Raw genomic sequence first — 12483 nt, forward strand, 5'->3', positions numbered from 1 at the left:
AAGCATATGAGATGAATGCAGCGATTCGAAGCAATGGCGAAGATAATGAGTAAACAAATGAATCATGTAGCAAAGACTTTTCATGAATAATACTTTCAAGACAAGCATCAATAAGACTTGCATTAGAGTTACTCATAAAGCAATAGATTCTTAGTAAAGGCATTGAAGCAACACAAAGGAAGATATAAGTTTCAGCGGTTGCTTTCAACTTCAACATATTTATCTCATGGATAATTGTCAACACAAAGTAATATAATAAGTGCAATAGGTAAACATGTAAGAATCAATGCACACAGTTGATACAAGTGTTTGCTTCTGAGATAGAAAGAATAGGTAAACTGACTCAACAATAAAGTAAAAGATAGGCCCTTCGCAGAGGGAAGCATGCATTACTATATTTGTGCTAGAGCTTTTCATTTTGAAAACAAGAAACAATTTTGTCAACGGTAGTAATAAAGCATATGTGTTATGTATAAGACATCCTATAAGTTGCAAGCCTCATGCATAGTATACCAATAGTGCTCGCACCTTGTCCTAATTAGCTTGGATTAACATGGATTATCATTGCATAGCATATGTTTCAACCAAGTGTCACAAAGGGGTACCTCTATGCCGCCTCGTACAAAGGTCTAAGGAGAAAGTTCGCATTGGATTTCTCGCTTTTGATTATTCTCAACTTAGACATCCATACCGGGACAACATAGACAACAGATAATGGACTCCTCTTTTAATGCATAAGCATTCAACAACAGATAATATTCTCATAAGAGATTGAGGATTAATTGTCCACACTGAAACTTCCACTATGAATCATGGCTTTAGTTAGCGGCCCAATGTTCTTCTCTAACAATATGCATACTCAAACCATTTGATCATGAAAATCGCCCTTACTTCAAACAAGACGAACATGCATAGCAACTCACATGTTATTCAACAAAGGTAATAATTGATGGCGTCCCCAGAAGCATGGTTACCGCTCAACAAGCAACTTATTAAGAAATAAGATACATAGCTACATATTCTTCACCACAATAGTTTTTAAGGCTATTTTCCCATGAGCTATATATTGCAAAGACAAAGGATAGAATTTTAAAGGTAGCACTCAAGTAATTTACTTTGGAATGGCGGAGAAATACCATGTAGTAGGTAGGTATGGTGGACACAAATGGCATAGTGTTTGGCTCAAGGATTTGGATGCACGAGAAGAATTCCTCTCAATACAAGGCTAGGCTAGCAAGGTTGTTTGAAGCAAACTCAAGTATAAAACGGTGTAGCAAGACTCACATATGAACATATTGTAAGCATTATAAGACTTTACATCGTCTCCTTGTTGTTCAAACACCTTAACCGAGAAAATATCTAGACTCTAGAGACCAATCATGCAAACCAAATTTTAACAAGCTCTATGTAGTTCTTCATTAATAGGTGCAAAGTACATGATGCAAGAGCTTAAACATGATCTATATGAGCACAACAATTGCCAAGTATCAAATTATTCAAGACATTATACCATTTACCACATGCGGCATTTTCCGTTTCCAACCATATAACAATGAACGAAGTAGTTCAACTTTCGCAATGAACATTAAGAATAAAACTAAGAACATATGTGTTCATACGAAACAGAGGAGCGTGTCTCTCTCCCAAACAAAGAATGCTAGGATCCGATTTTATTCAAACAAAAATAAAAATAAAAACAAACAGACGCTCCAAGTAAAGCACATAAGATGTGACGGAATAAAAACATAGTTTCACTAGAGGTGACCTGATAAGTTGTCGATGAAGAAGGGATGCCTTGGGAATCCCCAAGCTTAGATGCTTGAGTCTTCTTAAAATATGCAGGGATGAACCACGGGGCATCCCCAAGCTTAGACTTTTCACTCTTCTTGATCATATTGTATCATCCTCCTCTCTTGACCCTTGAAAACTTCCTCCACACCAAACTCAAAACAATCTCATTAGAGGGTTAGTGCATAATTGAAAATTCATATATTCAGAGGTGACATAATCATTCTTAACACTTCTGGACATTGCACAAAGCTACTGAAAGTTAATGGAACAAAGAAATCCATCAAACATAGCAAAACAGGCAATGCGAAATAAAAGGCAGAATCTGTCAAAACGAACAGATCCGTAAAGACGATTTTTTTAGAGGCACCAGACTTGCTCAGATGAAAATGCCCAAATTGAATGAAAGTTGCGTACATATCTGAGGATCACGCACGTAAATTGGAAGATTTTTATAAATTTTCTACAGCAGGGGAGGCTCAATTTCGTGACAGCAAGAAATCTGTTCCTGCGCAGTAATCCAAATCTAGTATTGACTTTACTATCAAAGACTTTAGTTGGCACAACAATGCAATAAAATAAAGATAAGGAGATGTTGCTACAGTAGTAACAACTTCCAAGACTCAAATATAAAATAAAGTGCAGAAGTAAAATAATGGGTTGTCTCCCATAAGCGCTTTTCTTTAACGCCTTTCAGCTAGGCGCAGAAAGTGTGTATCAAATATTATCGAGAGATGAAGCATTAACAGAGGGGTTTGGAGTTTTCTCAACTATGCATTGTATCTTATCTATGTAAGTTTCAGAGGCCCCTTTTTCATTACTCTTAGGCTTACTATTCTCATCAAACAAATTTTCAGGAACAAGCCAACCATAGTTATTTTCTAAAGCTTCATGCATTCCTAGGAGCTTGCTAGGTATCGGTACTTTAATCTCCCCTCCATCATTAACATTATTAGTGTACTTTATTCTATCCATGTCCATCTTTTCAAGTGTTCTTGCAAAGTCGGTATAAAAGCCAAGCCTCTTATGCTTAATAAAAAAATTTCTAGCTTCTTTAGCTATATCTTTAAATTCTCTACGAAGGACTTTTAGAACAAAATTTCTCTTTTCTCCCCTTTCGATATCAGAGAGTGTAAGAAACATATGTTGAATTATAGGATTGAGATTAACAAATCTAGTTTCCAACATGTGTATCAAACGAGCGATAGCACTCTCATAAGTAGGAGCAACTTTTACTAAGGGTGTATCTTCAAAATCTTCATCCATACTAACATGGGTGAAAAATGCTTCTATATTACCTCTTCCAATTATAGACCCTCTTCCCACCGGTATGTCTTTTAGAGTGTACTTAGGAGGAAACATGATGAAATAAACAAAAGGTAAATAAAGTAAATGCAAGTAATTAATTTTTTGTGTGTTTTTAATATGGAGAACAAGATAGTAAATAAAGTAAAACTAGCAACTAATTTTTTTGTGTTTTTGATATAAAGAGCAAACAAAGCAGTAAGTAAAGTAAAGTAAAGCAAGAAAAAAACAAAGTAAAGAGATTGGATGTGGGAGACTCCCCTTGCAGCGTGTCTTGATCTCCCCGGCAACGGCGCCAGAAATTTTACTTGATGGCGTGCAGTCGACACGTCCGTTGGGAACCCCAAGAGGAAGGTGTGATGCGCACAACAGTAAGTTTCCCTCAGTAAGAAACCAAGGTTATCGAACTAGTAGGAGTCAAGGAACACGTGAAGGTTGTTGGTGGCGGAGTGTAGTGCGGCGCAACACCAGGGATTCCGGCGCCAACGTGGAACCTGCACAACACAATCAAAGTACTTTGCCCCAGCGTAACAGTGAGGTTGTCAATCTCACCGGCTTGCTCAGTAAACAAAGGATTAGATGTATAGTGTGGATGATGATGTTTGTTTGCGAAGAACGAGTAACGAACAATTGCGGTAGATTGTATTTCAGATGTAAAGAATGGACTCGGGGTCCACAGTTCACTAGTGGTGTCTCTCCCATAAGATAAATAGATGTTGGGTGAACAAATTACGGTTGGGCAATTGACAAATAAAGAAGGCATAACAATGCACATACATATATCATGATGAGTACTATGAGATTTAATCGGGGCATTACGACAAAGTACATAGACCGCTATCCGAGCATGCATCTATGCACTGAAAAGTCCACCTTCGAGTTATCATCCGAACCCCTTCCAAGTATTAAGTTGCAAACAATAGACAATTGCATTAAGTATGGTGCGTAATGTAATCAACACAAATATCCTTAGACAAAGCATTGATGTTTTATCCCTAGTGGCAACAGCACATCCACAACCTTAGAACTTTCTCGTCACTCGTCCCGGATTCAATGGAGGCATGAACCCACTATCGAGCATAAATACTCCCTCTTGGAGTCACAAGTATCAACTTGGCCGAGCCTCTACTAGCAACGGAGAGCATGCAAGAACATAAACAACATATATGATAGATTGATAATCAACTTGACATAGTATTCAATATTCATCGGATCCCAACAAACACAACATGTAGGATTACAAATAGATGATCTTGATCATGATAGGCAGCTCACAAGATCTAACATGATAGCACAATGAGGAGAAGACAACCATCTAGCTACTGCTATGGACCCATAGTCCAGGGGTGAACTCCTCACACATCGATCCGGAGGCGATCATGGCGATGAAGAGACCTCCGGGAGATGATTCCCCTCTCCGGAAGGGTGCCGGAGGCGATCTCCTGAATCCCCCGAGATGGGATTGGCGGCGGCGTCTCTGGAAGGTTTTCCGTATCGTGGCTCTCGGTACTGGGGTTTTCGCGACGAAGGCTTTAAGTAGGCGGAAGGGCAGAGTCGGGGACCTGACAGGGGGGCCACACACTAGGGCCGCGCGGCCAGGGCCTGGGCCGCGCCGCCCTATTGTGGCGTCGCCTCGTGGCCCCACTTCGTATCTCCCTCGGTCTTATGGAAGCTTCGTGGAAAAATAAGACCCTGGGCGTTGATTTTGTCCAATTCCGAGAATATTTCCTTTGTAGGATTTCTGAAACCAAAAACAGCGAGAAACAAAGAATCGGCTCTTCGGCATCTCGTCAATTGGTTAGTGCCGGAAAATGCATAATAATGACATATAATGTGTATAAAACATGTGAGTATCATCATAAAAGTAGCATGGAACATAAGAAATTATAGATACGTTTGAGACGTATCAGGAAGCCGGTGCATGCGTCTTCTTGGTGAAGCGCTGGCAGCCGTTGCATGTTTTTACCATCTCTTCCACATCATTTAGGGCAGTCGGCCAATAGAGAAACCATGCCGAAAGGCCTTGCCTACGATGGCTCTGGAGGAGGCATGATGTCCGCACTCTCCTTGGTGGATCTCCCTGAGGAGTTCTATCCCTTCAGTCGGCTCGACTCACCGCTGGAACACCCCACTTACGATGCGTTTGTACAGCTGGTGGTTGATGATTGTGTAGGCCTTGGCCCATCTCTCAATCTGCCTGGCTTGGACCCGGTCTTCGGGCAGTTTGCCATCTGCTAGGTAGGAGAGGAATTCTTGTGCCCATGATGGTACCCATCTTATCTCGAATACGCTCACCATCAAGGCCTCCCGCGTGGGAGCTTTCGGGTTCGACTGTGGAGTCGTCGGGTTCGGCTATGGAGCCGGCGGGTTCGGCTGAGAAGCCCCTGAGTTTGGATGAGAAGCCCCCGGGTTCGACTGAAGAGTCACTGGGTTCGGCTGTAGAGCCGGCGGGTTTGGCTAAGAAGCCCCCGAGGTTGGCTGAGAAGCCCTCGGGTTGGACTGAGAAGCCCCCGGTTCAGCCGGCACGAATATGGAATCCGAGTCCGGTGACGGTGTGATGGACGGCTTCCGCAAATGTTGCAGGGCAACGCCTGGCGGGATTGCTTGCCGGGTTGAGCCTATCTTGGATAGAGCGTCAGCCGCCTCGTTGTTTGCGCGGGGCACATGGTGGAATTCGCAGCCGTCGAAGAAGTCGGCTAGCTGGTGGACGTGGAAGCGGTATGATGCCATGTTGGCATCCTTCGCGTCCCATTCGCCCGAAGCCTGCTGTATAACCAGGTCGGAGTCACCGAAGCACAGAATGTGACGCACGCCGATCTCCTTGGCCAGCTTGAGCCCATGGATGAGCGCCTCGTACTCCGCCACATTGTTGGATGGGGCGAAGTGGATCTGCAGGACATAGTCCAGCCGGTCCCCCTTTGGAGAGGTTATGACGATGCCCGGCTCCCAGGCCGGCGTGTATCTTCGAGCCATCGAAGTGCAACTTCTAGTGCGTGGAATTAGGCACAGGCAACAGATATTGCATCTCGGCCCAGTCGACGAAGAAGTCGGCTAGGATCTGCGACTTGATGGCGGTTCTTGGCACGTATAGGATGGAATGAGCCACCAGCTCCAGGGCACACTTGGCGACCCGGCCATTGGCGTCCTTACTGCCGGTGATTTCCGCAAGGGGAGTGGTGCACACCACCTTGATGGGATGCTCTTGTAAGTAGTGCTTGAGCTTCTTGGCCACCATGTACACACCATAGGTGAGCTTCTGGTAGTGGAGTTAGTTTTGCTTGGATTGGGAGAGCACCTCGCTGAGGTAGTAGACTGGGCGCTGGACCGCCTGCTCCTTGCCCTCTTCCTTGCGTTCCACCACTAGGACAACGCTAACCACTTGATTGGTGGCTGCGATGTACATTATCATAGGCTCTTTCGAAGTCAGTGATGCTAGGATGAGTGCGGTTGCTAGCACGCGCTTCAAGTCGCGGAAGGCTTCATCCGCCTGCGGCGACCAGATGAAAGTGTCCGACTTCTTGAGAAACTGGTACAGTGGCAGTGCCTTCTCCCCCAGTCGGCTGACGAAGCGGCTCAAGGAGGCCAGACAACCGGTGAACTTCTGGACATCCTTGAGGCACTGCGGCAGTTCCACCTTCTCTAGGGCATTGATCTTCTCCGGGTTAACTTCAATCCCTCGCTGAGAGACGAGGTAGCCAAGGAGTTGGCCGGCTGGCACGCCGAAAGTGCACTTAGCCGGGTTGAGCTTCATCCGGAATCTTCTCAGATTGGTGAAGATCTCTCTCAGATCATCAAGGAGGGTATTTGTCTCCTTGGTTTTTACAACGACATCATCCACATATGCATGAACATTTCTGCCGATTAGCTCTTTTAAGCATTTTTGCATGCACCTTTGGTAGGTGGCGCCTGCATTTTTCAAGCCAAATGGCATAGTCGTATAGCAATAAGCCCTGTAGGGGGTAATGACCAAAGTCTTTATTTGATCATCCGGATTCAAAGGAATTTGGTGGTAGCCTGAATAGGCGTCGAAAAAAATACAACAGTTCATAGCTGGCAGTAGAGTCTATGACTTGATCTATGCGCGGCAGGGGGAAGGGGTCCTTCGGGCAAGCCTTGTTCAGGCTGGTGTAGTCGATACACATGCGCCAGGAGCCGTTCTTCTTCAAAACCAGGACTGGGTTTGCCAACCAGTTCGGGTAAAGCGCTTCCATGATGAAGCCGGCTGCGAGAAGCCGGGCGATTTCTTCACCGATGGCCTTCCTTCTGTCTTTGGCGAAGCGGCGAAGCGGGTTGCTTCACCGGCTTGGCCTCTGGCCTGACATGGAGGTGATGCTCAGCCAACTCCCTCGGCACACCCGGCATGTCTCGGGGAGACCATGCAATGATGGCCCGATTCTCACGGAGGAAGCTGGTGAGCTCGCTTTCCTATTTGCTTTCCAAGCTGGCACCGATGGTGATAAACTTGTCCGGCTACGCCAGGTCTAGTAGGATCTCCTTCGTGTCGTTCGTCGGTTGGAAGTGCGTCGTCCCAGCCGGGTTGCCTAGAGCCGTCATGTCGGTCTGCGCGGCCTTGGCCATGGCGACAGCGTCGTGGATGAGCTGCTTCTCGGCAGCAATGACCAGCGTCTGGCTATCTTGGAGCTCTGCGTGGCGCACTCCGTGGAGGGGCGATAGTCGCCGGCGATGGTGATGACCCCTTTTGGGCCCGGCAGCTTCATCTTCAGGTACCCATAGTGGGTGATACGTCTCAAACGTATCTATAATTTCTTATGTTCCATGCTAGTTTTATGACAATACTCACATGTTTTATTTACACTTTGTATCATTTTATGCATTTTCCGGTACTAACCTATTAACAAGATGCCGAAGCGCCAGTTCCTATTTTCTGCTGTTTTTGGTTTCAGAAATCCTACACGGGAAATATTCTCGGAATTGAACGAAACAAAAGCCCACGGTCTTATTTTCCACGGAGTCTTCCAGAACACCGAAGAGGAGACGAAGAGGGGCCACGAGGCGGCCACACCATAGGGGGGCGCGGCCCCACCCCTGGCCGCGCCGCCATATGGGGTGGGCCCCTCGAGCGTCCCCCGACTCTGCCCCTTCGCCTATATAATCCTTCCGTCGCGAAAACCCTAGTACCGAGAGCCACGATACAAGAAAAGTTACTGAGACGCCGCTGCCGTCAACCCCATCTCGGGGGTTCTGAAGATCGCCTCCGGCACCCTGCCGGAAAGGGGAATCATCACCGGAGGGCTCTACATCACCATGCCCGCCTCCGGACTGATGCGTGAGTAGTTCAACCTTGGACTATGGGTCCATAGCAGTAGCTAGATGGTTGTCTTCTCCTCTTGTGCTATCATGTTTAGATCTTGTGAGCTGCCTATCATGATCAAGATCATTTATTTGTAATGCTACATGTTGTGTTTGTTGGGATCCGATGAATATGGAATACTATGTCAAGTTGATTATCGATCTATCATATATGTGTTGTTTATGATCTTGCATGCTCTCCGTTGCTAGTAGAGTCTCTGGCCAAGTTGATACTTGTAACTCCAAGAGGGAGTATTTATGCTCGATAGTGGGTTCATGCCTCCATTGAATGCGGGACGATGATGAGAAAGTTCTAAGGTTGTGGATGTGCTGTTGCCACTATGGATAAAACATCAATGCTTTGTCTAAGGATATTTGTATTGTTTACATTATGCACAGTACTTAATGCAATTGTCTGTTGTTTGCAACTTAATACTGGAAGGGGTGCGGATGATAACCCGAAGGTGGACTTTTTAGGCATAGATGCATGCTGGATAGCGGTCTATGTTCTTTGTCGTAATGCCCTAAGTAAATCTCATAGTAGTCATCATTATATGTATGTGCATTGTTATGCCCTCTCTATTTGTCAATTGCCCAAATGTAATTTGTTCACCCAACATGCTATTTATCTTATTGGAGAGACACCACTAGTGAACTATGGACCCCGGTCCATTCTTTTACATCTGAAATACAACCTACTGCAATCATTGTTCTCTGTTGTTCTTTGCAAGCAAACATCATTCTCCACACCATACGTTCAATCCTTTATTTACAGCAAGCCGGTGAGATTGACAACCTCACTGTTAAGTTGGGGCAAAGTATTTTGATTGTGTTGTGCAGGTTCCATGTTGGCGCCGGAATCCCTGGTGTTGCGCCGCACTACACTCCTTCACCAACAACCTTCACGTGGCCTTCATTTCCTACTGGTTCGATAACCTTGGTTTCTTACTGAGGGAAAACTTGCTGTTGTACGCATCACACCTTCCCCTTGGGGTTCCCAACGGACGTGTGCTTCACGCGTCATCAAGCTATTTTTCTGGCGCCGTTGCCGGGGAGATCAAGACACGCTGCAAGGGGAGTCTCTCACACCCAATCTCTTTACTTTGTTTATTGTCTTGCTTTATTTTATTTTCTGTCTTGTTTGCTTTCTTTATATCAAAAACACAAAAAATAATAGTTACTTGCATTTACTTTATTTATCAGTTTACCTTAGTTTATTTCATCATGCTTCTTCCTAAGTTCACTTTGAAAGATATATCAGTAGGGCGTGGGTCTATCATTGGAAGAGATAATATAGAAGAATTTTTCACTCATGTTAGTAAGGTTAAAGATTTTGAAGATAGATCCTTGGTGGAACTTGCTCCTAATTATGAAATTGCTACTGCCTCTTTAGTGCACATGTTGGAGCTAGATTTGTTAATCTTAATCCTATAATGCAACACATGTTTCTTATACTCTGTGATATGGAAGAAGGAGAGAAGAAAGATTTTGTTTTATAAACCCTTCTTAAAGAATTTGGTGATGTAGCTAGAGAAGCTAGAAAAGTCTTTATTCAACATAAGATGCTTGGCTTTTATACCAATTTTGCAAATACCCTTGAAAAGATGGAAAAAGATAGACTAAAGTACACTAATAAATCCAATTGTGAGGGGGAGACTAAAGTACCAATACCTTATAAGCTCATAGGAATGCATGAGGCACTAGAAAAGAATTTTGATTGGATTGTTCCTGAAAATTTATTTGAGGAGGATAGTAAGCCTAAAAGTAATGAAAGAGGGGCTTATGAAACTTACATAGATAAGATACAATGAATTGTTGAGAAAACCCCCAACTCCTCTGTTGATGCTTCATCTCTTGATGTTACTTGATTTACACTTTCCGCGCCTAGCTGAAAGGCGTTAAAGAAAAGCGCTTATGGGAGACAACCCATTATTTTATTTCTGCAATTTTTGTTTTATATTTGAGTCAAGGTGCTTGTTACTACTGTAGGAATACCTTTCTATCTTTACTTTATTGAATTGTTGTGCCAAGTAAAGTCTTTGATAGAGAGTTGATACTAGATTTGGATTTCTGCACAGAAACAAATTTTCAGCTGTCACGAATTTGAGCTGCTCTCTGTAGGAGAATCTAAAAATTCTGTAAAAATTCATGAGTAATCCTCAGATATGTACGCAACTTTCATTCAATTTGAGCTTCTTCATCTGAGCATGTTAAGTGCCTCGAAAAAATTCGTCTTTACGGACTGTTCAGTTTTGACAGATTCTGCCTTTTATTTCACATTGCCTCCTTTACTGTGTTTGAGTGGATTTCTTTGCTCCATTAAAATTCAGTAGCCTTGGGTAATGTCCAGAAGTGTTGGGAATGATTGTGTCCTTGCTGAACATGTGAATTTTTGATTATTCTCTAACCCTCTAATGAGATTGTTTTGAGTTTGGTGTGGAGGAAGTTTTCAAGGATCAAGAGAGGAGGATGATATAATATGATCAAGAAGAGTGAAAAGTCTAAGCTTGGGGATGCCCCCGTGGTTCATCCCTGCATATTTCAAGAAGACTCAAGCATCTGATCTTGGGGATGCCCAAGGCATCCCCTTCTTCATCAACAACTTATCAGGTCACCTCTAGTGAAACTATATTTTTATTCCGTCACCTTTTATGTACTTTATTTGGAGCGTCTGTGTGCTTTTATTTTTGTTTATGTTTGAATAAAATCGGATCCTAGCAATCCTTGTGTGGGAGAGAGACACGCTCCGCTTTTTCATATTGAATACTGGTGTTCTTAGTTTTACTTTTAATGTTCATGGCGAAAGTTGAAAGCCGCTTCATTTATTGCTATTTGGTTGGAAACGGAAAATGCTTCATGTGGTAATTGGTATATTGTCTTGAATAATTTGATACTTGGCAATTGTTTTGAGCTCTCAAGTAGATCATGTTTAAGCTCTTGCATCATGTGGTTTAAACCTATTAGTGGAGAACTACCATAGAGCTTGTTGAAATTTGGTTTGCATGATTGGTCTCTCTAAAGTCTAGATATTTTCTAGTAAAAGTGTTTGAGCAACAAGAAAGATAGTGTAGAGTCTTATAATGCTTGCAATATGTTCTTATGTAAGTTTTTTTGTACCGGTTCATACTTGTGTTTGCTTCAAACAACCTTGCTAGCCAAAGCCTTGTACTGAGAGGGAATGCTTCTCGTGCATCCAAAACCTTGAGCCAAAACCTATGCCATTTGTGTCCACCATAACTACCTACTATGTGGTATTTTTCTTCCATTCCAAAGTAAATTGCTTGCGTGCTACCTTTAAAAGAAATTCATTCCTTGTCTTTGCAATACATAGCTCATGGGAAAGTAGCCTATAAAACTATTGTAGTAAAGAATATGTCGCTTATGTATCTTAGTTCTTATAAGTTGCTTGTTGAGCGGTAACCATGTTTCTGGGGACGCCATCAACCTGTCACACCTTTGTTGAATATCATGTGAGTTGCTATGCATGTTCGTCTTGTACGAAGTAAGGGAGATTTTCCATGAGTTAAATGGTTTGAGTATGCATATTGTTAGAGAGGAACATTGGGCCGCCAACCAAAGCCATGTATCATGGTGGAAGTTTCAGCTTGGACATTAATCCTCAAATCTCTTATGAGAATATTATCTGTTGTTGAATGCTTAAAGCATAAAAGAGGAGTCCATTATTTGTTTTCTATGTTGTCCCGGTATGGATGTCCTCAAGTTGAGATCTATCAAAAATGAGAGACCAAATGCGATCTATCTCCTTGGACCTTTGTACAGGTGGCATAGAGGTACCCCTTGTGACACTTGGTTGAAACATATGTAATGCAATGATAATCCATGGAAATCCGAGCTAATTAGGACAAGGAGCAGGCACTATTAGTATTCGATGCATGAGGCTTGCAACTTATATGAGGTTTTATGCATAACACATATGAATTATTACTACCGTTGACAAAATTGTTTCCATGTTTTCAAAATAAAAAGCTCTAGCACATGAGTAATCCATGCTTCCCTCTGCGAAGGTCCTTTCTTTTACTTTATTGTTGAGTCAGTTTACCTAATTATTTCTATCTTAGA

Source organism: Lolium rigidum, chromosome 7, assembly GCF_022539505.1.
Source record: "Lolium rigidum isolate FL_2022 chromosome 7, APGP_CSIRO_Lrig_0.1, whole genome shotgun sequence".
Lineage (NCBI taxonomy): Eukaryota > Viridiplantae > Streptophyta > Magnoliopsida > Poales > Poaceae > Lolium > Lolium rigidum.